Raw genomic sequence first — 25249 nt, forward strand, 5'->3', positions numbered from 1 at the left:
TTTTCTAAGACAATTCGCAGGCACTTACTCAGGCATTCCGGAGCGTGGGTCTCCCTACTGACTGGCTTGGAGTGCCTGTGGCTTTGTGACTCCTCACGTCCCCTCTTAATGTATTCGTTCAGCCTTCTATTCCTAACTGGCATTTCTCTTCCTTCCAATCAGTTGTCTCCTAGGAATGTATCTCCTTAATTACTTTTTCTACCTTGCTGTGGATCAACTAAAGAGCTAATCACGTTTTTGTACAAATCAAATCATGGTCACAGTACCAATATTGACACTTTTTTGGTACTCACCAGGTATCTTTTTCTTATAACAACCCAATGAGGCAGGTTGAAATCTTCAAGTCATCCTGACTCCATTCTTTATCTCACAGCATGTGATCAATCCTTTTGGCTCTACTCTCAAAACATATCCAGAATCTGACCACTTCTTATCACTCTCACAACTATCTCCTAGTCCAAGCCATTACCACCTCTCACCTGGCCGCCTACCTGGCCTCCCTGCTTCTGGCCTTGCCCCCTTCAGTTGGTTCTCAACACAGCAGCCAGTGAGCATTAAGATATAAGTCACTTCCCTTTACCCCCCTGCTCCAATGCCCGTAACATCCCACACCTCTCACTCAGAGCACAAGTCAAGGACCTCAACACGCTTTCCTGGGCTGGGATGGTCTGCCCTCATTACCTCTCTCTCCTCCTCTTCTTTGGCTCAATCAGCATCAGCCATATTTCCCTGTTTTTGTACTTCAGACTCGCCCATCTCATTCAGTTCCCAGGGCATTCGCCCTTGCTGTGTCCTCTGCCTGGAGCACTGCTCCCCCCAGGTCTCCACATGGCTCCCTACCTTCTGTTCTTCAGGTCTCTGTTCAAAGGCCTCCCTTGGGCTTCCCTGGTGGCGCAGTGGTTGAGAGTCCGCCTGCCGATGCAGGGGACACGGGTTCGTGCCCCGGTCCAGGAAGATCCCACATGCCGCGGAGCGGCTGGGCCCGTGAGCCATGGCCGCTGGGCCTGCGCGTCCGGAGCCTGTGCTCCGCGGCAGGAGAGGCCACAACAGTGAGAGGCCCGCGTACCGCAAAAAAAAAAAAAAAAAAAAAAAAAAAGGCCTCCCTTGACCAGCCCAGTTTAAGTTTTAGTTTCCCTCCATACACCCTATCCACCTTCTCTGCAGTATTTTTCTCCATAGCATCTACCATCTCACATGCAATATCTTAGTTGTTTATTTTGTTGTCTCTCTTCCTTTACTAGAAAGATGTTTCTTTTGTTGTTGTTGCTATATCCTTGTGTGCCTAGAACAATGCTTCACACATTTTAGGTACTTGAGAAGTGTTTGTTGAATCTTTGAATGAATGCATGCACGTTATGAACACACAAGAAGAGGAAGGTGATGCTTTGGACGTAAATGGAAGAGACAGAGCTGGGATTTGGAGCTGACACCTCTAGGCTCTAAGCTATGTTTGAATTTTATCCAGAGGAATAATAAGTAGACTATGGATTGGGTTTCCTCCCAGGAGGAAAATGAATAAGTGGTGATGGAGTATTTGGTGAGTTCTATATTTCCTGTGCAAAGGCAGATTTTTGTTTCCCTTCTGATTTGTAAGTGTGATTGTCAGGTACAGCCATTCGTTCATCCATCATTTATCCAACCCATCCATCCAGTCATTTCTCAGCAAATAGTCCCTGGGTGTCCCTAGGAGCCTGGCAGGTGGCCAGGGGGTTGCCGCCCTCCTGTTGTTCACGGCCTCACCAGGACAGCATGGGGGCCTGTGAGAGTCTGTGGATGTGGCCCCCTGCCCTACCAAGGGAAGCTGATGGGAGGCTCTGAGAGGGGGGACGCCTTGGTCAATTCTGAAGAATTCCAGCAAAGCTAGACCCTGAAGGTTGCTTCAGGCCAATGGAGCAACATAGAAAGCTTGGCATTTCTGGTGCTGGGGACCTGCAGGAGGGTGAGCAGAGCTGGGTGTCAGAGGGCCAGGGCTGCAGTAAGCAAGAAGACAGGAAGCAAGCCTGGACCGGGTCTGCAGGTGCCTTGGGTGTTGTTATTATTTTCCTTTATTGGTAAATAACAGCAAACAACCTTTTGAAAAATATAAAGACAATTCTTTTTTTAAAAAACTTTTTTTTTTTTTTTTTCTTTACAAAGGCCTCCCCTGTAAGAAGCATAGGGATCAACTCCAGTATTACAGTCTGCAAGATGCCCTCTCTTAGGCTAAGTGATGTTTCCCTCCTTTGGGCTCCTAGCATTTGCTACTCAAAATTGCCAGAGAACTAACTGTCTGTCTCCCCTGTGCTCTGGCCCCTGGGGGCTGGTGTAGAGTCTTAGGCATCTGTTTAGCACAAGCAGTGCAGTGTCTCAGTGGCCTAAGCATGTTTTGAAAGAAATATTCGGAGTTCAGGTAGTAACGTTCTGAGCTCATTTCGCGGGCATTCTGACTTATCAATGCCGTTGTACATCTTTTCAGAGGCCAAGGCAAGTGCGGAGCGCTGGTGTGTCCAGTCGGACCAAGAGTGTTAGTGTGATACTCATTTCCGATTAGCTTAGTAAAAGGTGTGATGTGGCTTCTCAAGGGGACATACATGCCGTCTAAGTCGCTTTTCTCCAGGTGCTTGTTGGTGAACCCACGAGGCTCAGCATCTTCTGTAAAGCCAGACGCCCCTCCCTGCAATGGCTGCTGGTTGGAGTTCCCAGGGACTCAAGCTGGGGTCCTTTCCCAGCTGATTAGAGGTGTAAGAACGCTACAGACAGCTCTCCTCTCCCCACCTTCCCCGGGGAGGGCAGGGCCTTCTGCGGTGGCATGTAAGATGGGAAGAGGGGCCCAAGGGCTAAGGGGAGACCTTTGGGTGAGGATCTTCTCATAAGTGTGGACCTTCTGTGTCCCACGGGAAGGGTCACTGTCATTGACCTGAAGACTCAGAGGTCACTGCTGCCACAGATAGTGTTTGTGTGTCTTGAGTTCTAGAAGGAAGGGACTTGCCACATTGCTGCTGATGGGAATTGCAGACCACTGGGACCACTCATTCGTTTATCCGTGGTTGATTGATTGATTCATTCATTCGTTCAACAAGTGCTTGTTAAATACTTGGTAAGTGCTGGATCTTTTCTGAGCCAGCACTGGGTGGGGAGCAGTAAATAGGGTCCACTGCTGCAAGGACCTTCCTTCCTCCCTTCCCCCCTCCCTCCTTCCTTCCTTCCTACATTAATTAATTCACTCACTAATTCACTTATAGTGGCTAAGGGCATGCATGGTCTTTGGAGCCAGACTGCCTGGATGTGAACCTCAGCTCTGTCACATTTTAGCTGGATGACCTTGGCAAGTAATTTAACTTTTGTGTTTCACTCATAAAAGGGGGATCACAATAGTACCCAGTGAATAGTGTTCTTATGAGGTATGCCTGCCACATAGTAAGTTCTGTTTCATTCACAATAGTTAATGAAATCTATTATGTGCCAGGTCTATATTAAACATGGAGGACACAGTGGAAAATGCTAGATTTGGGCCCTGTTTTCATGAAGCTTCTAGTCTAGTGAGGGAGACAGACATCATTCAAATAACCATAGATCACATATATAGATATATGATTACACATGGAATAAGGACCATGGAAGAACAGGATGAGGTGCCATGTGGGCAAAAGAACAGTGTTCCCTGAAGAACTGTGGTCACTGTATCCCCAGAGGATAGAGGAGATTATAATATTAGAAGACATTCAGGGAATACCCCTTGAATGAACACAAGTTCTTCTGAGCTGAGGTCTAATGAAGAATAAGAATTAAGTACACGTAGAGAAAAGGAAGGGAAGAAAAGTCTAGGGGAGAAAACCCCAGCGTGTGTAAAGACTCTGGGTGGAAGGGAGTGTGACAGCTTCCAGGGGTGAAAAAGGGCACAGTGATTGGAATGCAGAGGAGACAGACAGTGGGACCAGAGGATGCTGGAGGAGGAGGCTGGGATCAGAGCCTTGGCAGCCATGACCTTTGATGTTTCTTCTAAGAGCAATGAAACCACTTTAAGCAAGAGAATAACAGAATCAGGTCTGTATTTTTAAGACATTACCCCGCGGGAGAGCGGAGGAGGCCAAGGTGGCCAAGAGCGTGGGCGGTGGAACTGTTCAGAGGTGTGGCAGTCGGCTTTCACTAGGTTACGCTGAGGAAACATTTATCCCAAATTCTCTGCGGCTTCCATCAGCAAAGCTTAATTTCTTGCTCACATTACATACTGGCTGTGGGTAGCTTTGGCTCTTTTCCAAGTGTCCTCTTCATTCTGGGATCCAGGGTGATGGCAAAGGTTTTTCTGTGGGGTGTATGGTTCTCATGGCAGAGGGAAAAGGGCTACGGCTGACCACAGGCAGGTCCTTCAAGCTTCTGTTCAGAAGTGACATGCTGTCATTTCTGATCACATTTGATTGGCTGGTACAAGTCACATGGCTGGGTCTAATGTCAAGGGTTGGGAATTCCATTCCTCTCATTGAAGGAACAGCAAGTTGCATTTTTTGGTCTCTTATGGGGAAGGGGAGTGAATGGTGATGGCAGGAGTCCACATGAATGGGGATAATGGGGTAGGAGAAAAGTCTACAAGGGAGCTTGGGGGATAAAAGTGACAGAGCTCGGTGCTATGCTGGATACAGAGACCTAGGGAGAAGGAAGTGTCAAGAAGGTGTCCCAGATGTTCTGGATGAATCGTGTGCCCCCGCTCCCCCGCATATCCCTTGGACCTGACCATTTCAGTACGCTCCATCCAGATCCCCCAGCAGTATTTTACCTGTGCCCCTGAGGACTTCTGGAACTGTGAGAGGCTGAGTGGCCCATGCATTTGGGGTAGCCTGGAAGTGCTGGGGAATTTTTGCCTCTAGAAACAGCCCTCAACTAGTGACTTTTTGGATTTGATGTATAAATACTTGCAATCCTTTGATCTGCACGTGGGATAATTCTGAGGTATGTGTTCCTGTTTTCCATGGAATTAAATGTCAGTCGTCCACTGTCAGGGCTGCATTAATAATCTACCCTTTAGTAGCTGACTTTCCTTTCTATAATATTTCTCCACTCTCCTCCTGGTATTCCCTGAATCATCCAAACAAACTACTTGTGCTTGAACCCCTGTCTTGGGATCTGCTTCTGGGGCTGCTCCAACAAAGACATCATTTACAGAGCCAGGAGACACCAGGGAAAACCAGGTTTCAAGTAGCTCTGTGATGTCCCTGTGGTGGTGTCGAGTAGGTTGATATAAGCACACGTCCAGAGTTGGAGACAGGACGATGGGACTCATAGGCATTTAGCTTACTGTCTAATGGAAGGAGAGATACAGTTACAGATAGTTCCAAGGCAATGGGTAACTTCGGTTTAAAGGCAAGGACCAAGGAAGGCAGGAGCACAGAGCCGGGGGAGGGTGGAGGATGCGCTCCAGGAAGGCTTCCAGCAAGTGGTGGCTGCTGGTCAGGAGAAGGGCGATTTAAGAATATTCCAGACCACGGGGGCTGGGGGGAGGAGGGAGGAGAGCACGTGTGAAGTCTTAAGCTGTGTGTGACACTAAGGAATTGAATATGGTTGCTGGCGGGGGGGGAAGGGTAGGGGGAGGGATAGTTAGGGAGTTTGGGATTGACATGCACACACTGCTATATTTAAAGTGAACACGGACCTACTGTATAGCACAGGGAACTCTGCTCAATATTATGTAACAACCTAAATGGGAAAAGAATTTGAAAAAGAATAGATACATGTATATGCATAACTGAATCACTTTGCTGCACACCTGAAACTACCACAACATTGGTAATCAGCTATACTCTAGTAAAAAATAAAAGGTTAAAAAAAAAGAATTGAATATTTTCATCTATAGAAAGTCTTAAAGGAGCTACAGGAGAAATATATAAGGTACCAAAATATAAGATTAAAATTTCAGACAGGAAAACCAGAGGATCACATCCATTGTCATAGTACACACGAGAGAGTCCCGGAGGCCACGCTGATGCCTTGACACACCTGAAGGTGGAATACGCACAGCTCATGGAAACATACACAGCTGGTTTGTTCTGTGGCTGAAGGTTAAGTGCAAGCAGGCTGGAGATAATAACAACAGGCACTTGCACTGAATGCTGGTGTGGGTGCCAAGCTCCCTTCCAAGGGCTTTGTGTGTGTGGTCTAACTCTCCACAAGTCCGATGGGGTCACTATCATTATTATTCCCATTTTACAGCTGGGGAAACTGAGGCACAGGCCAACTAAAAGAATGTGGCCAAGGTCTCTCAGCTTGCTTGTGGCGGAAGCATCTGCTTGTTGGGCTGCACCCAACAGCCCAGTTAGACCCTTAGCCTGCCACAGTTGCTAAGTTTATTTGTCGGCTTCTCTGAGGCTGCCTGTTACAGTGGAAAGATCACAGACCCTGGCGTCTGACCCACCTGGGGCTGAATCATGACTTTGCAGTCTCCTAGCACTATGACATTTGCAAAGGACCTGAACCTTGCTGAACCCATTTCCTCATCTCCAAGGGGTATTAAAGGCCACGCAGTGGGGTTGCTGGGTGAGTTAAAGAGGCAATACGCACAGAGCATCAAGCCCAGGAAGGTGTTAAATAAATATTAGCTGAAGTGAAATGAGGGGACATGGCATTGTGCTTTTGCTTCAACTCCACGTAAAAATTATGAACTGCGAGAATTTTAATGTTTTTGAAAAATAAGACTGTTAAGCCCATTAATGGCCCATGAAATGATATTTTCTTATGGCAACTACCATATATAAGTGGCATTCAGTGAAAGCTTCTTGGGTGATTATAGGAAGGACCCTAATTATCAAGAACTATGTTAAAGAAACAGTCCAAAGTAGGAGGGGGCGGCATGAATCATGGTGTATCTGTGCTGTGAAACAAAAGCATGGAATGGTTAGTAGAGAAAAGCACTGTTCTCCTGGGGAGAACATAGCAGGTGATATTTATTTCAGTTATCCTTCTAAAAACATCTTGTGAGTGGACTAATTTTATCACTGCCAGGAATTCTTAAAAAGCAAAGAAAACCTAGAATGAGGTCATCCTCAGAAAACTCTTTTCTTTCGGATACACAGAATCTACACTCTGATGGGGTCCTTGTTTTGCCTAATTGGTTACTGGACAAATCTTGATAACAGGGATACTGAAGGTCAAGGCTGTCATTGTTCTAACTAGGATGGTTTCACTTGCAAGTCCTACTAGGATTGTAAGATCATGTGTTCGTGTGAAGCGGAGGAAGCCTTGACAGGTAACCAGCTACACTTGGCCACCTCACCCCCAAGGGTTTCAACCCAAAGGAATGTGGTGGCCTCAGGCTTCACCTGAGCTGGCACCTGAATCCAAGAGGGTTGGGTCTTATGGGAAAAGCAAAGGGAGGTGGTCAAGGTTGACAGGTGATGACGAAGGCCAGCGGGTGAGAGAGGACGGCAAGTTCAGAGAAGAGAAAATCCCTTAGTGCGATCCAGGGTTTGCGGAGCAGGATGGGGTTTCATGGAGGAGAAGGCTGGCTGTCTGGGTCTGTGTGGTATAGTACAAATAAATATATATTTGATGCTTGTCCCAGGGTCCTGGCATAGAGCTCCTAAAGCCCTTAGAATTTCCTGAATGATAGGGGAGTCTTTGTTATTCATAATGAACCCTTTTGATCATACCTGAGTTTATGCTAAGGAGGTGACTCTTGGCAAGTCACTAGGTAGCTTTAAGGTGGGGGCAGGTTGTCAGAAAAACCAGCCCTGTGGTTAGAGGGTTAGAACTTTCAAGAACACTCCCCCTCACACACACGCACACGCGCACCCACCCCTACGGGAAGAGAGAGGGGCTGGGAATCAAATTCAATCACCAGTAGCCAATGATTTAATCCATCATGCCACCTAATGGAACCTCAATAAAAATCCCTAAATGATGGGACTAGGTAGCTTCTGGGTTGGTGAACATATTGACGTGCTGGAGGGTGGTGTGTGGTACAACCAGAAAAGACGCGGAAACTCTGCTCCGCTTGCCCCCCGAATCTTGTTCAGTGGACCTCTTCCAGTTGGCTGTTGCCGAGTTGTATCCTTTATAGTAAACTGGTAAACATAAGTGAAGCACTTTCCTGACTTCTGTAAGTCCTAGTGAATTATCAAACCTGAGGAGGGGGTCTTGGGAACCCCTGAGTTTGTAGTCAGCCAGAAAGAAGGGTCAGTAGCCTGGGGCCCATTTGCCACTGAAATGGGGGCAGTCTTACAGGACCGAGCCCTTAATCTGTGGGATCTGTGCTAACTCTAGGTAGTTAGTGTCAATTGAATTGAATTGTTGGACACCCAGTTGGTGTGAGAGAATTGATCGTTGGTGTGGAAAAGCAACACGTATTTGATGTTGGGAGAAAAATCACATAGCCAGTGCCGAGCGGGTAGAGTTATTGCCCCAGCTGGGAACCTGAGTGTGTGGAAGGAATCAGAAGTCCAGGTGGGGAGCCGGTGGACACCAGCGCTAAGGAAATAAAGAATCACTCTCTTTGGAAACAAGACTTTCAGCCCTGCTGGTGAGGCGGTGATGAGACGGAAACCCGGAGTCAAGGGACGTGTCCCGTGCACATGGTCCCCAAATGGTCAGGTTTCATGTTTGCATTTTGGTTCTCTTTCGGTCCCGTAGGGCATGGCATGCGGCATGCATTGCATTTCCACCCAGTGTAGCTACGGTGGATGCTTATCGTGGTAATGCAGACTCAACAGAAATGCATTTTGTATGTAAAGCGAAACCTGACCTAACTCTGACTCTCACCAGACTTTTGGTTCCTGTCAAAAGGCCAAGTAGTAATTTCTTACAGGCATTATGAAAAAATAATAAAGACATTTGGAAGCCATGCTTGGACTTGAAATATAGGTTGTGGATCTGTCTCATCTGAACTCTGATTGATTCTGATTTCATTTTTCACAAATTTGAACATCTCATCGTTTCCAGAACTTGCCAAGAACTTTCATATCTCCCGGCCTTTCGTGCTTGTGCAGGTGTGTGCGTGCACGCATGCCCTTGGGTGTGAACGTGTGTGCATGTGTATGTGTGTAGTGCAGGGCAGGAGAAAGGGGATTGTTTGTATCTCTGGTCTTTCTCCTGTGGGCTCTTTCACTTCTAAATTGTTTAGTCTTTGATTATTTAATTTTGCAGATATAACAAGGTATTGAAAAGGGATTCTTTTTGTCTCCATTTTGCGTGGGAAACCGAAGGTTTTCTTTCCTAAATTATTTAGTCTTAATTACTTCATTATACAAAGGTAACAGGGCACTAAAAGGGGGTCTTTTGTCTCGGTTTTGGCGGAGAAATCAAAGGCTAATGCTGTTGGTGCCAAGAACACCCACAGCTGGGCATTGTGGGCCTGGTCACTTATGCAGGGCATGCTCCCAGGCTGAAATCGGCTCCATCACCACTGGAAGCCACCCGCTGCAGCCATCTGGTGCAGCTTCTGAAGAGGTGGGGACTGACGGGTTGAGAGAGCATTTTTTTAGAGGGAGGGTTGGTGTGCGGTGCACCCCCTACCTCAACTCCTTTCTACCTCTGGCAGAGTCTGAGGGGCCTCACAGGGACAATTCAGAGAGCTGGCCTAGTGTCCCTTGTGACACCATGAGTTCAGGAATCATTAGGCCCGGTGCGTGAATCCCGTCTGGGAAGACTGAAGGAGCAAGGATACAGCAGGTAGCCTGCTGGGAAGCAGGCAAAGAGAGGCGCCTGCAATGGCTGGGAGCTGCCCTTCAAAATGGGGCAAGGAGGCATGAGTGTTCCTGTGGGCAGGGGCTTACGTGGGATCCCAACCCAGAGGGCAGCCAGAAGGAGCTCAGCAGACTCTGGGTGGCCTGGAGCACCAGAGCCCAGGTGGGAGGTGACCTGAGACAGGAGAGGCATTGTCTGTTTCTAGGAGTTGCAGTCCAAGGTCATCATCAGGGAGGGGCATCTCCAGAACTCCCACAAAAGCGCCCATGAGAGAAATAGCCTCCCATATACATCCTCTGGTCCGGGGAGAACTGAGCCCATCTGTATCCTCCTTGCTGTGCTGTGCCCTTTGCCCCTCATCGCCTCTGTCCTGGCGTTTCCTCTAGAGCCAGAAAATGCTGCTAGGGACTGGCAAGTGGTGAGCAAGGGACAAAAAATACCCTGCTAAGACCGCCCTCTCAGGCTTCCCTGGTGGCGCAGTGGTTGAGAGTCCACCTGCCAATGCAGGGGACACGGGTTCATGCCCCGGTCCAGGAAGATCCCACATGCCGCGGAGCGGCTGGGCCCGTGAGCCATGGCCGCTGAGCCTGCGCGTCCGGAGCCTGTGCTCCGCAACGGGAGAGGCCACAGCAGTGAGAGGCCCGCGTACCGCAAAAAAACAAAACAAAACAAAACAAAAAAGACTGCCCTCTCCTACCACAGGCTTGGGTTTGTGATGTGGGGAGAGTGTGATAGAGGACTGGACGGGGCTTTGATTGTGGCATTGGGTGGGTTTAAGTTGTAAAAACAGGACTGTTGTTATGACGAAGTGAAATAAGGATGTTTGATTGTCTGACAGTGACCACAGGAAATGTGGTCATGACCACTGGCCATGCTCCTGAACCTGCCCGAGATCCTGCAGAGGCGAGGGGGAAGGGGGATTCCAAACAACAAATGTAACAGGAAGTGGAGCAGAAGAATCAAGTCGTTGCTTGCTTGCACCCTGTCATCCCAGCCTGTTCAGTGAAATGGATGCCTACAGGGAGTTCCCTGGCAGTCCAGTGGTTAGGACTCAGCACTTTCACTGCCCTGGCCTGGGTTCAATCCCTGGTTGGGGAGCTAAGATCCTGCAAGCAGCACAGCGTGGCCAAAAAAAAAAAGGTGCTTACACAAGCACAACTTTTTATAAGAAACTGTAACGTTGCAGAGACAGCGGGAGTCTCTCTTGGCCAGGTGGGCTGACTCTGTCTGTAACTGCTCTGGCCATTTAATATGTGCTCTTCGTTGTTTCTGGGGGAGGGTATGATTTTATACGTATAGCCCCCCCTTCTTCTCACTTTCACTCTTGTTTATCTCTCTATATACATATATAATACATACATATATAATATACAGATTATTAAAAATATGACACAAATATATAACATATTACAATATATAATATAATTAATTATAATCTACCTAATCTAGATTAATTAATAATCTATATGCTATTATAATATACAGATTATTAAAAATATAACATATTATATAACATAATTAATTATTACCTACCTAATCTAGATTAATGAATAATCTGTATGTTTCATAATGTACAGATTATTTAAAATATAACATTTTATTGTAAGTATGGATATTTATTTAAATGATATTATCTTACAATGATATGTACATTTTGGAATTTGCTTTTTTTACCTAGGAGCATGTCTAGAAAACAATCTTTCTTTGTCATTTTATGTCAATCAATTTAATTCTTCTTAACTTATGCATGGTGTTCAACAGTTTAATTGTTCCATGGGGTTTTTTTGGTAAACAGATCTCTAATTGATGGACATTTAGAGATTCCAGATGTTTGCTCTCACAAATAGTGTTGCCAGTATTCTACATGCCATTTCTTCTGTCTGTAATGAATTCCCCCTGCTCTTCCCCTTGGTCCAATTCCTTTTATCTCCCAAGTGTCAAATCCACCATCCTTCCTTTCCTTGGCTGTTTTGACCTCCCGGGCTGACTTTGGTGCTTCCTCTTCTGTGTTGTTGCTAATTATATATTCTCTCTGTTTGGTAGATTATTTTTCAGGAAGTATTCACTCTGTCCCACCAAATTCCATGGGAGGGGTCTACTTTCTTGGCCCTTTGAAGTTGGACTTGGTCATGTGATTTGCTTGGGCCAATAGAGTGTGGACAGGGGTGACAGTGTGCTCCTCTGAGCAGAGGATTTTAAGAGTCATGGTAGGTTCCTAGCATCCTGGGAAGCTGCTGCCTGTTCCACCTGAGTCCCAGAATGAAGAAATGTGGATCAGACCTGACCCCAGCCTGCAACCTGGAGTTGAACTGGGCTCAGCCAAGCACAGCCAGTCTGCAGACCTGTGATGGTAAAATAAATGTTTGCTGTTATGAGCCCCTGGGATCTGAGGATTGCTTGTTATGCAGTGATGTTGCAGGAAAAAGTTGATGAATAATGTACTCTGGAAAACATTGATTTTCTGAGTTGGGATTGTTTGTAGTCTCAACCCTCCTAGAGTCCAAGATCTTTCAGAACAGGGGCTCCCAAGCACTGGGCCCGGCACATTACAGGCATCTCAGAGTGTTCAGTGGCATAAAGAACATCTTCTTCAACCTGTTTTTGTAACTGATGCTCTGGGGAAGGTTTGGAGCTCTGGAGACCCCTTGGCATCCTATGTACCACATGTGGCTTCTTCCCTTTCATGGATACCAACGGAGATCATGAGCTACTAGTGCCAGAGAATGAAGCTAACGATGCATAAAGAGGTGAGGCAGTTCCCTAGATAAAATAATATGTGGAGAACCAGCAAATTTGGAAATTACATGAGTTAAGATCAACTCCTAAATCTCAGGGAATTAACACAATAGAAGTTTGTTGTTTGCTCAGCATTTGTCCATTTGGCAGCAAGGGGAGGGGGAAAGGACTCAAATGCCCACTGTTGTTCAGGGATCCAAACTGATGGAGAATCTGCTGTCATCCCCATTTGGTTTCCAAGATCACCCCGGGCATTAACCTCCCATCTGCAGACAGGGGAGTATGTGTGAGAGATTTTTATGAGCCAGGCCTGGAAATGACACATGTCACTCCAACCCATATTTGATTGGTCAGAGCTCAGTCACATGGTCACTCCTAATTGCAAGGGAGGCTGGGAAATGTAGTCTAGCTGGGTGTCCAGGAGGAAGAGAAAAGGTGAGCCAGTCTCATCCACAGAAGGAAAAGAGATTCTCTCATTAGAACATATCTCTGAAGTTCTAGTCCTGCTCTTAGCAAAGGAGAGTAGTAGGAAGACGTGAGTCTACTTCAACTCTCTGCATCCCCGAAGCGAGGGGAATTGCTGGCCCGCCAGCTTCCCAGGGACTAGGAGGTGAGCAAAGGAGCGCACAGAGGCCACAGCAGCAGCTCCTTCGAGGCCTGGACCTTGGGCTCCTCTGCTTGGCAGCCGGGTGCTAACTGGTTCCCGGTGGGGTCAGGGAAATGGAGATCAGTCCCTAGAAGCTTAGACCTGAGAGTGGTTCTGGCTGTGGCTTTGGGAAGAACAAGGACATTTCTTGGGGTTTCTATGCTCTGCAGTCCAGCTCACAGGGAAGCAGATGGGGGAGGGCTTAGGTCCTGGCCAGAAATAGAGGGTGTATTTCACTAGACCTTGACTGTGCTGCTTGGCCATAGACCTGAACCCTCGTAGGTGATGATATGGCAGGTAGGAGGCTACTGAAGGAGAAAGGATCCCTTTTCATTTCTGTCTATGTTTTACAAGTGGGGACCAGAGACGTCCATCCAAGGAGTGACTGAGCAGGGGCTCCAAGCCTAGGTCTGTAGAATCTAGTCCCAGGGACTTTCCATTTCACCGCGGGGATCTCTTCCTGAGTCCACTCAGGCAGGACTAGTGAAGCACGGCCTGAAAACAAGGACACATGAACCTAGGAAGAGGCCCTCTAAGGAAGGAGAGATGTGGTGAATTCAAATGGATGACTACCGTGAGAGTGATCACTGAATCGGTGAATTGAAATAAATCATGCTCCCTTTCAAAAAGAATTGAACACAATGAGAGGGTCTGTGAAAATTGTACCCTGCACATTGACGGATGAACAGAAGCAGCAAGGCTGTAACTGAAATTCTGATTTTTCAAGGGCTGGGGGTGGGGACAGGGAAAGCTGGATGACATCATCCTGTTGAGGAGTATGACATGGCACTTGGAATTAGGGACATGGCGCTTGGTTTGAACCCTGGCTCTATCACTGTTAGCTCTCTGACTGTGCGGCAGTCATGTAACTTCTTTGAGCCTCAATTTTATCATATGTAAAATGAGGATAGTATTCCTTCATGGCTGGTTGTGAGGATTAAATGAGGTAATATACACACTGTGTCTGGGATGTCATAGTGTGGTGGTTTCCTAGGGCTGCTCTGATGAATTACTACAAACTGGATGGCTTAGAACAACAGAAATGTATTCTCTCACAGTTCTGGAGGCCCGAAGTCCAAAAGCAGGGTGTTGGCCGGGCCATGTTCTCTCTGAGGGATGCGGGGAAGGATCCTTCCTCGCCTCTTCCTGCTTCTAGGGGCTCTGGGCAATTCTTGGCATTTCTTGCGTCACTTTAATCTCTTCTCTGTCATCATATGGCCTTCCTCCCTGTGCGTCTCCAAATCTCTCTCTCCTTATAAGGGCATCACCCTAATCTAATATGGCCTAAATTTATCTCGATTGTATCTGCAAAGACTCTAGTTCCAAATACGGTCACACTCACAGGGACTGAGGGTTAGGATGTCAACATACCTCTTGGCGGGGGTGGCAGGGACACCATTCAATGTGCATTACTATTATAATGATGGTATTTTCCATGTGAGCCAGATAGAAATTGTCAACTTTTGTAGAGGAAAATGCTATAATCCCATATTAAAATCACAGGGGAAAACACATCCCATTTGCTTCTTTTATGTCAGTTGCACAGGTCAGATTCCCATTCATCAGAAAAGGTAACCCCCAATCACACATAATACAAAGCAATTGTAATAACATAATACAAACATAATACAAAGCTTCTGGGAGCTTTGAAAGGAAGGAGCTAGGGTCAGGGTGTTGGCAGCTTGCCCTCGTCGACACTCTGGCCCACGCTAACATTTCTGTTAAGTTGCCAACTCTAAAGCCCGTTCTGCATCCTGTTAGTGACCTCAATTCAGTAAACATACTAATACAGCAACAAAGGCGCTTGTCTCTCAGGCCAAGGGTTCTCAACCTCGGCACTATTGACATTTTGGACTGGACAGTTCTTTACGGTGGGGGCCGTCCTGTGCATTGTAGTAGGTTTAGCAGCATTCCTGGCCTCTACCCACTAGATGCCACTAGCACTCCCCAACTGTGACAACCAAAAATGTCTTCAGACATTGCCACATATTCCCTGAGTAGCGAAATTACTCTCAGCATGGAACTGCTGAGTTAGACAAACAAACAAGTAAATAGATAATGATAATAATATGTCAGAATTGTTGAGATAAAGGTGAGTAACAAGGTATTATGGACGTCATTTTGCTATTCCCCATATTTAATGTCACACTTTTGAGTGTAGGCACATTTAGACCCACTGACTAGGTTCTACAGCTTTTGTTGTGAAGAACTTGAATTTCTGGTATGTTTAAGAAATCATTTTATCCATTCGTTCATTCTCCCCATCATTTATCCAATAAACATTCATTGGGTACCATCCAAGTGCTAGGTATTATACTTGGTACCTGGAGGTGCCTGGAAATATATTATCTCCAGGTGGTAGGGATGTGGATATGCCGAGTTAATAGGACAAGTTTCTGTTATACAGCAACTGTCTGGTAGAAGAGACCAAAACGCCCACCAAAAAGCTATACAATACGGTTAACACAGCTGCAGGTGTGAGCACAAGACAAGAAGTATTGTAGAAGGGAATTACAGACTCCGAAGGATGAGGTAGGAGGGAGCAGAGACGTGTTCACAGATGATACATCATTAAGGAAACTTTATAAAGAGATAAGTCAGTTCGAGAGGGGAGAGGAGAAATTCCTGGCTAAGAGAACAGTCAGTAGAAGTGTAAGAAAGCCTAAAGCATCATGGCCGGTTAGTGAAACCTGGGGCAAATACAACGTATAATTATCAAAGGCTACAAACTGACCAATGCAGGCTCCATTTGAGCGGCAGATGTGTTCTTTTTGGCCCGAGGAGTATTTGTATTTATTTGTTTGTTTGTATATTTTTACTGTGGATGTTCAAAAATCTGGAGATTTTAATATAAAATTAATTTCTTGGATTTCTTTTAAAGAACTGAAAGATCTAGTTAATGAATGGTGGTATTGATCAGAGAGGGAGTTCTTAGTGGAAATTTTATATGTAGGAGGAGGGAAAGATATTAAAGGTACTTAACTTAGTGAATATGGCAAGTTCTTAAAGGAAGAACAAGGTAAAAGAGGGAGAGAAAATGGGAAGATGAGGGAATGACTTGGCTTCTTTTGACCACGGTAAGGGGGCAAGCACAGAGTGGGCAATTGATTAGGTGGAGTCTCGATTTCAATATAAGCTGAAACCACCCAAGTATCATTCCTGGTAGTTCTGGCAATGGGCACAACCATTGTGACATTATCACGAGGAAACCACAGGCAAATGAAGTAAAGAGCAATTAGACACAGAACCCATCTGGTCAGTTCCACTTTGGGGAATATCTGGGTAGGGCTTTCAGCAGGGTTGAGCCGCAGATAGAGTGAGGTCAGGAAGGAAATAATTCAAGTTGTGGATAAGAAGGTTAACTGGCGCCTACGCATCTGGGATAGAAGTTTGGATCACCTGCATACTCGTGCCTCTCACTGACTTACTTATTATAGTGTAGATAATAAGTAATTTAGTTGCATTTCCAACCAGCTGTTCCTATTCTACTAACCAGCAACACTTCCTGGGAGCAAAGTGTTCCAGTCAATGCTGGAAGCTCGCTCATCTGGTCCCCTGTGACAATGCCGTTGTAGTTGCCTGTTCCTTAGTGACCTTCGTGGGCTCACCGTCAACTAGAGCAGAGAGCGGTGAATAGAATAGAGGGTCAGCTACCTGGTCCAGTGAGCAGGGATATAAGATGGTTACTGCAGGGACCCCAGTAATAGAGCTCAACTGACCATGCAGAGGGGCGATTGGCTGAATAGGACAGAGCCAGCAAAGCCTGTTCATACAGGATTGAGTTTCTAAAGGGATGCTGCTTCCGGGCCAGTAGTATTCAGTTTATTACAGGGCAAATTTTCAAACAGGTGTGCCCTTTTCATGTCCCTGGAGGAGCCCTCCGGGGACATGGACTCCAATTGGTGAAGCAGGATGTATAATCCCCAGGGGATGGGAAAAGTGTTGGTTTCTGTTGGGCTCTCTTTGATGCAGACCCTAAGGCAAGATTTTGATTGCAAGCACTGTATTTGGGAGGCAATCCCAGCGCCTGTAAGGGAGAGAGAAGTGAGAACTGGAAGAGAAGAAAGCCAATACAGGGTGCAGTGACGAGCAGGTTATTGCTCTGCACAGTTGGGGCTCCGTCCCACTGGGGACTTCTGGGAGGCAGTGTAGAACACGTCCTATTCAAGAGATGAGGAAGCTAGGGCATTTCTACCCCACTTCCATTCACCACAACCTGAGCTCCCAGCCAGCTTCTTCTCCCCAGCACTTCTGGGCTGCTGTGTGTGCTGGCTGAGGCCACCCTTGTGGTCACAGAAAGCCCTCAAGAAAAGAGTCACAGGTGCTTAGAAGGTGAGTGGTGGAGGGTCAAGAGCTTGACAGTGTCTGCTCTAATGTTGCAAGTGTCTAGGACAAGGGGCTCCTGCAACAAGATTTGGACATGGTTTTGGTGGAAGCGTTAATTAGAAGAGTGTGGCGGAGTGAGGATGCTTGTATTTAGTCCATTCTCGCAAAGTGAAATGAAGGGGCAACAGTGAATTCAGTTTAAAGCCAGAGCTGTGACAAGTCTACAAAGACGTCTGTAAAGAAGGAAACCCTCAAGGACCCCCTCGCCTAGAAGAGTGATGGGCATCCTTACTAGGGAGGTGGTTTGTTAGTAGAAGGTCAGAATCCCTGGCAGATGTCCCAGTCCTGATGCTGGAGCTTGGGGCTGCCAGTCCCATACTGAGGAGGCTCAGAAGGTAGGGGAAGAAAAAGAGGAAAAAGGAGAAGCTAGGAAAATGGCAAAGGAAGAGACACCTTTGCAAACTACGAATTCTACAATAATTATAAAAGGCGAAGGGAATGTTGCTAATAGCCAAGAGGAGAAGACTGGAGCATCAAAAATGAAAACAATAATGACAATCACTTGGAAAATTTCAGTCTGTGAGAAGAGCCATAGGTCCGTGATGAGTCTAAAGGAGGAGAAGTAACAGAGTATGCTAAATATGGCCGAGATGCACCAGTATTTCCAAAATTCCAAATTTTATTAACCCAAACGTTGTGAGCTCTCTAATGGAGTCTTGGCCAATATTCAGTCTGAAAAATGCAGAGGCAGATATTTTCCCCAGCTTTATAGAGGTATAACTGACAAACAGAAGTTGTATAGGGACTTCCCTGGTGGCGCAGTGGTTGAGAATCTGCCTGCCAATGCAAGGCACACGGGTTCAAGCCCCGGTCTGGGAAGATCCCACGTGCCAAGGAGCAACTAAGCCCGTGCGCCACAACTACTGAGCCTGCACTCTAGAGCCTGCGAGCCACAACTACTGAGCCTGCGTGCCAGAACTACCGAAGCCCGCCCGCCTAGAGCCCGTGCTCCACAACAAGAGAAGCCACCGCAATGAGGAGCCCGCGCACCGCAACGAGGAGTAGTCCCCGCTCGCCGCAGCTAGAGGAAGCCTGAGCTCAGCAGCGAAGACCCAACGCAGCCAAAAATAAATAAATAAATATATTTTTAAAAAGTTGTATATAGTTAAGGTGTACAGCATGATTATTCGATACATGGATTTCTTACTTTTGAATAAGGAGATTGTTGTTTATAAATCTGGCTAGCGTTCGGGCACTTGCCAAGTTCTCTGTAACTTCTGTTTTGGTTCCTTGGTCTGCAACAGTGTGGGAGCCCCATCTGGGAGAGGAGTCATCCATTCCTCGAGATGTCACATCAGTCTTGTATGGGGGTGTGTGAAACTCAACAAAATCCGAGGTGGCATCTAGTTGGTAAATCTACCCATGAGCCATCCAGTGAGTTTGGGAACATGAGAGAACAGGGTAATTCTTAGGATAACGAGGCAAAGTGGTGGGCCAAAGTGACTGACCGTGGGTGACACTGTTGCCATGTTGGATTCATGATCCCACATGGCCACATGTAGCTGGTGCCTCCAGAAGGTCATTTGTTCTCCAGCTCATCACAGTTCTTACAGAGTGAGTTCCTCTGAGGTTTTTTCTGGGGGGGTTTTTGGGGTTTTTTTTTTGCGGTACGCGGGCCTCTCACTGTTGTGGCCTCTCCCGTTGCAGAGCACAGGCTCCGGACGCGCAGGCTCAGCGGCCATGGCTCACGGGCCCAGCCGCTCCGCAGCATGTGGGATCTTCCTGGACCGGGGCACGAACCCACATCCCCTGCATCGGCAGGCGGACTCTCAACCACTGCGCCACCAGGGAAGCCCCTCCTCTGAGTTTTTATGGCTGGCCCGCCTTATCATTGTTTGGGCTTGTGACCCAGATTGTGTGTATGTGTGTGTATACACACGTGTGCATATGTGCTTTCATATAAGTAATTTTATGCATTTTGGATCTTTCAGTAATATAAATATGCTCAACTTTATGGGTTAACTAATTCCAAGAGCTGATCTATAGAAATGAGGTTCCACTCGTCCTTCCACAAGAATCTACTTGTTCAAAGAGCGTGAAATTTAAGAGGAATAATTATGCTTTACCAGCTTTTCATGCTATGCCTAAGAGAGATGCCGTAATTACAATAGCTAAAATGCATAATTCTGGAATGTCAGTTTCAGAAGGAAAAGCCTGCTGCTTTTCTGGGCTGAATTCTGGAGGAAATTCCTCACTGAGAGGATAACTCTGATTGCTCTCCAGTATGAAAAGAATTCCCCTTAGAGAAAACTGCTGGCCCTATTGCTTTCTCTGGGGTTTTTTGCTCCTTTGCCTAAACTAGCAGGAGCCTAAACTGTGCAGCATCTTTTAGGAAACCGGACAGGGTGAGGGAGTAGGGTTAGCTTATGTTCCACTGGGAGGTGGAAAAATCCAAAGATTCAGCTTATGTATTTGCATACATGATAGCAAGCAATGGAGCCTGATTACTGTCTCTTTTTTTAAAATTTATTTTATTGAAATACAGTTGATTTACAATGTTGTGTTAATTTCTGCTGTACAGCAAAGTGATTCAGTTATATATATATATATATATTCTTTTTCCTATTCTTTTCCATTATGGTTTATCACAGGATGTTGAATATAGTTCCCTGTGCTATACAGTAGGACCTTGTTGCTTATCCATTCTGTATATAATAGTTTGCATTGAGCATGATTTCTCTTTCTTGCTCCTAAAATTTCGACCAAGTTGGTCTTTTGCACGACTTTTCTAGACAGAATGCTTGCGGCAGCCAATGACAGAGATGTTAACCTGAGGGAAATCTTAGTTTCTGTGTCCCTGAGACCAAAACAGATTAGCAAAAAGAGCATAGGTTTGGGGGTCAAGACAGATCTGGATTTGAATCTGGTTCAACCTTGCGCAAGTTATGTATACCCTCCAAACCTCGACTTCTTCATTTTCATAATGAAAGTGTCAACCCTATGCATAGTTTGTTGAGAGGAGTATTTGATAGGTTAATGGGAGTAAACCCCTGGTATGTGGCAGTTGACGAATTCTAGTTCTAAACTCATGTTACCAGAGCTCATAACTTCCCGTCTGAATTCGTCTTTTGCCTCCTTTCTTTTTCCATTCAGCAAATATTGCTTTAGAACTCATCACTCGCTAGGTACTCTTTTAGGGACTGAGAATTTGAAGATGAACAGACGTGATTATTCCTGGAGCCTCCATGAAGTTACAGAGTGAAACATGATTCTACATGCTACCTTATGGGTCAGAGTGAAATGCTGCAGAGCCTGGTTAAGAGAGCAACTGATTCCACACGACAGAGTAGAGGGGCTGAGAGAGCCACAGAGGGGACACTTTGTACTAAGCCACAAAGAACTGCAGGTTTGCTGAGTGGACAGGTAGGGAAAGGACATTCCAGCAGGATTAACCCCAGGGGCCAAGACCAGGAGTGTAAAGGAGCTCTCAGCTCTGCTGCCATGATGGAAGGCACCGTTGGCCTGACTTTCAGGTCAGTTTTTGCATCTTCCACGTGGGCAGGAGATGCAGGCTGCCTGTGTTTGAGCAGCTGTTGTTTCTCTGTGTTTCTGTCATGAGTCACGACCCCAAAAACTTGATGTTAGGCTGGCATTTGATACAAAGAATCCTCGTCATCCAGTTCAGCAGATTGCTCACCCCCAACTGGTCCATGATCAGATGATAAGCGGAGCCTCATCTTAGGAGGAAACTCTCTGACTTGAGTCACCAGTGCTCTTACAGAGCCTGAGACCAGCACACAAATAGGCTTGAGGGTTTTTGTTTTTGTTTTTGTTTTGCGGTACATGGGCCTCTCACTGCTGTGGCCTCTCCCGTTGCGGAGCACAGGCTCCGGACGCGCGGGCTCAGCGGCCATGGCTCACGGGCCCAGCCGCTCCGCGGCATGTGGGATCTTCCCGGACCGGGGCACGAACCCGTGTCCCCTGCATCGGCAGGCGGACTCTCAACCACTGTGCCACCAGGGAAGCCCATTGTTTTTGTTTTTTTGTTTGTTTGTTTGGTTGGTTGGTTTTTTTTTTGCTGTTTTTGTTTTTTTAAAGATGTTCATCTCTTTTTTTTTGGATATTCTAGGTCCTTTAATTATCACATAAGTTTTGCTATCACCTTGTCAGTTTACACACAATCACACACACACATACTACACACATGGCTTGCTGGAATTTTAACTGGATCTCATTGAACCTATAGACCAATGTAGAAAAAATCGATAACAATATTGAGTCTTCCAATTTATGAACATGGAATATCTGTCCATTTATTGAGGTGGTCTTTAATTTTTCTCCAGATAAGTTTTCAGTGTCAAGGTCTTGCACACTTTTCAATAGATTTATTCCTAGGTATTTAATATTTTTCATGCAGTTACAAATGCTATTTTTTTTAATTTGTGAAATTTATTTTCTTATATAAATTATGTATTTCTCTGGGCAGACAGCCTTCACCTTATTGCACTAATAGCACAAGAGGTGTTCATCTTTCTTGTCTTTTCTCTGTAATGTCTGAGCTATAAGGTGCTCCTAGACCTAGCAGGGAACAGTGATTTGACAAGAAAGGGAGTGGGCCAGGACCACAGGACACCTGATTAGCCCTGGAAAAGTTAACCTGGCCTCCTACAGGGGAATTCGGGAATCTGCACTGAGTATGGGTTCTAGGTTTTAAGTTTTATTTATTTATTTATTTGACATATAATCGATATTTTAGTTTTAAGTGTACAGCATACTGATTTGATATATGTATACCTTATGTGACGAACTAACTGCAATAAGGTTGGTTCACAAGACTGTACTGTATATATGAAGGCTGCTAAGAGAGTAGATCTTCAAAGTTCTTTTCACGAGGAAAAAAAAAAATTGTAACTGGGTGCTAGGGTTTAGATTCTGCATGATCTGACCCCCACTTACCTCTCCGTTCTCATTTTTCACCACTCCCCCTCTCACACTCCATGGGCCAAACTGACAAAATTGTGGGAACACGCCGGCTTCTCTCTCACCCTCGCCTGTGTTGTGATAGGTTACCTGATCAGCTCATATCCATTATTTGGGCTTCAATTCCATTTTCTCTGGGAAGTTTTCCCTGATCACTCGATGCTGGGTTGGGTGCCCTCCTTTATTTATTTATTTTTTTTGGCTGGGTTGGGTGCCCTCCTTTATTTATTTATTTTTTTTGGCTTTGCCTCGGGGCTTGTGGGATCTTAGCTCCTTGACCAGGGATTGAACCTGGGCCCTCTGCAGTGAAAGTGCAGAGCCCTAACCACTGGACCACCAGGGAATTCCCCCTCCTTACATGTTTCAAAAGCACCTATCCTATCCTACAGCCCCCATACTGGATGGCAACAGTCTTCTCAAATGCCTTTCACCTTGAGTCAGCCGTGGGCTCCCTGAAGGCAGGGGTGATGCTTCTCTGTTGGTTGCATCTCCAGTGTTCAGCACAGTACCAATAACGTAGTTGGTGCTGAATATCCGCTTATGAAATGAATGAATGCATGAATGAAAGCATTCAGGCCTTCTGTCTTCAGGCCGGGAGTCACACGGCTTACCCCTGGACCTTTCTGATTTACAGACAGGAGCTTGATAAAGCTGGCCTTTCACTGCTTCCAGAAATGCTGGCTCCTTGAAACAATCAGACCCTTATTCCAAAAAACCCCGATGGGGCAGGATGGGGGCAAAGACCGAGAGATGAGTCTTCAGTCCTCAGAGCCTCTTTAGAAAACTTGAGGAGTCATCGTTTCTCATTTCCAATAAGAAAATAATCAAGATCCCATGATGTGAGAGTAGTCATAAAGGTAGAGTCTAGTTTACGAGCTTTGGGCAGGAGACATGAGCTAATGAGTGGTCCCTTCCTGCAGCCTGCCCGCGTCTGTCTCTGCCTTTGAAATTCCAGGTTGAACAGACCCTGCTCTTGATTCTCCCGGTTTTTATAGAAACAGTAAGGTATGGCTTTAAATTTGCTTTCTCCCGCGGAAGCTAATTTCATATTTGGAGAGAACAAGAGCGAAGGCCAGCCCTGGATGGCTGTTATTTATACGATCATAAAAAAGACAGATCCACCTCCTGACGTTACTAAATTGTCTTTGGGAAAGGAGCTAAGAGGGCACTGAGATGTGCCTCTGCCGTGGTGGGGATAAAGCTGAAATTGTCTCAAAGTCATCCCAGGTCGTGGGGCCTGGGAGGCTGCTCTCTGCTCTGCGCCAGTAGTGGCTCCTCTGCCTTCCCCTGGAGCTTTCACATAACGTGGCTTCCTCTGAGGGCACAGAAGTAGCTTTGCTTCTTTGAGGCCATCTCTCTGCAGACGGCTTGGGCTAGGAATAGCTTCTTTTTATTGTTACGATTGAGCCATATAATAATCCCAAAGAGGCAAGGACAATAATTGTGTTATGACTGCTGTGCTGTCTCTCTTTGCCCGAGGGATGGGGAATTTAAGTCTGCTTTTCTTAATTGTTACCTGCCGGGTATTCTTTCCTGCCTGAGCTGGCATCTCCCTGCCTTGGCTGCAGAAGGCAGGAGGTTATGAATTCTTATAGGCTACTGCCCCTCGGATGATGAGAAGTCTGGAGCAGGGAGAGAAACGCACCCTAATGGGAAAACCCACTACGGGAGTTCCTGTCTAGCTCAGAGCCTGTCCGTGCAGCCTCATCCCAGGCGATGAGGTACAGCCAGTTCTCACTCTTCTCAGGAGATATGTGTTATAGAGTCGCTGTGAACACCGAACTAGCAAATACTGAGCCACTGTTCCTACGGGATGTTCAGGGTTAGCTTCCTGGGAGCCTCTGGTCACACTGTTGTCATCAAGTAATCAGTCTGTAACTTTGTTTTTTGTGTGTTTCTGTTTAAAGACACTTTAATACAGATTTTTGATTCATTAACATTGGATTTACAGCCACCAGGACTCATGCCTGAGCAAAGCTTATTACACACATAAGGCACATCACAGCCTTCTTGTGCTTAGGAACATCAGACAGCACTTTGGGACTACGCTGGGGGGGTGCATCTTAAACAGCGAAATCACCTCCAGAGAGCCCCCAAATATGGACAATGTAGCACTGAGTAGGCTGCAGTGTGAGTTGAAATGAGGCAGAGCATCTCCTGGTCCCATCTCAGCTGGGAACTTGTCCATCGAGTGACTCAAATTTTTCTTAGCTCTGCACATGTCCACAGAGGACCCCCAAAGCTCCACAAGTATTGCCTTTGAGGTTACAAGTATGTTTTTAGTGAACAGGCGAATTCACAAATCCAGAGTCCGTGAATAATGAGTGACTGTAATTGGAGGCATGGCTCGGAAACAGCCTTCTCTAGTGCACTTCTGCCCCATCTCTACGCCCAGCCCTGGCCCTAAAGGACCCCACGCCCCCTTCCCTGGACCCCTGGCCTCTGAGGCTGACCCGTGGCTCTAGTCCTATGCCCGGGTTCTGTTTTGCTCCCAAGAGCGAACAAAATCTCCAGTGTTGGAACCTGGCACTTCTTTGACTGCATGAGTGTGCCTCCCTGTCTAGGTCACCTGCCTGGAAAGTGTTGGTCCAGCGAGGACCTTGGCCTTGTCTTGGCCAGTCTTCCTTAGGGCCTGGAGTGGTGGCCTGAGCGAGGACCAGCACGTGAGCCCAAGCAGCCCACTGCAGGCTTCACTGACCAGTGGAGCCCTTCTGATACCCAATGGTCATGGAGTGTGTGCACAGGTCTGCTGGGCACCATGGTGGAAGGACATGGCCCCGCCCTCAAGGTGTTCACAGCCCAGAGCTGAGGCAAATGGATGGTTAAAATATAGTGGTACATGCTACCATCCAGGTCAGCCCAGGACGCTCTGCAGTCTGCATCCTTTCCATCCAAGTCCCTTTGTGGACCTCT

The 25249-nt window shown here is 46.5% G+C and overlaps 1 protein-coding gene and 1 non-coding gene across 2 annotated transcripts in view; one reads left to right on the plus strand and one right to left on the minus strand.

The window, feature by feature from the left end:
• The window catches only part of ZFAT (zinc finger and AT-hook domain containing), a 481085-nt gene that overhangs the window by 372460 nt on the left and 83376 nt on the right, over positions 1-25249 (plus strand). The window lies entirely within an intron of this gene.
• On the minus strand, positions 22607-22679 carry TRNAE-UUC. The gene has a single exon. It is a non-coding gene; the product is annotated as a tRNA-Glu (tRNA).

Source organism: Monodon monoceros, unplaced genomic scaffold (assembly GCF_005190385.1).
Source record: "Monodon monoceros isolate NGI ecotype Baffin Bay Population unplaced genomic scaffold, NGI_Narwhal_1 Super_Scaffold_14, whole genome shotgun sequence".
NCBI classification, from domain to species: domain Eukaryota; kingdom Metazoa; phylum Chordata; class Mammalia; order Artiodactyla; family Monodontidae; genus Monodon; species Monodon monoceros.